Source organism: Arachis ipaensis, chromosome B10 (genome assembly GCF_000816755.2).
Source record: "Arachis ipaensis cultivar K30076 chromosome B10, Araip1.1, whole genome shotgun sequence".
Lineage (NCBI taxonomy): Eukaryota > Viridiplantae > Streptophyta > Magnoliopsida > Fabales > Fabaceae > Arachis > Arachis ipaensis.
The window spans coordinates 106,415,731-106,416,250 of record NC_029794.2 but is presented as its reverse complement, the minus strand read 5'-3'; positions in this window follow the sequence as shown (position 1 = coordinate 106,416,250).

The following is a 520-nucleotide window of genomic DNA, read 5'->3' as shown; positions in this document are numbered from 1 at the left end:
TACTCATATATATTGAATTGTTTTGAGACGGTTATGCGTATCTATTGCTTGTTTCTCGAAGCCGTTTGACTAATATTCCAGAACTTGAGTTTTAGTGGTTCGGTTAGAGATATTTTTAGGGAGGCGGTTTTCGATTCTGAGGTTGTTTAAGTTGTTTTGGACCGACTTTTAAGAAAGAGATCACTACTCAATATAAAAAATAAAACGCAATTATTTACATGCTAGTTAATGTCCATATGATCATATCTAAAAAGAAAGATAGAAATATAGTTTGTCTTAATAGAGAAAAATCCCACATGTTGCAGCAGAAAAGTCAAATAACAAGTGGAAAGGAAATAATAGAGAAACCGAGAACCCGTAACGGCCACTTTCTGTAATGACTATCTATACAACTAATAATGAAACTGAAAATGCGTAAATGATTAAACTCGAACTATTGTCTATGTCTCTTCACTGGTTAGGCCATGTATCTTTCATCACTCTATTCAATTCCATTATTATTATTATTATCAATGTCATG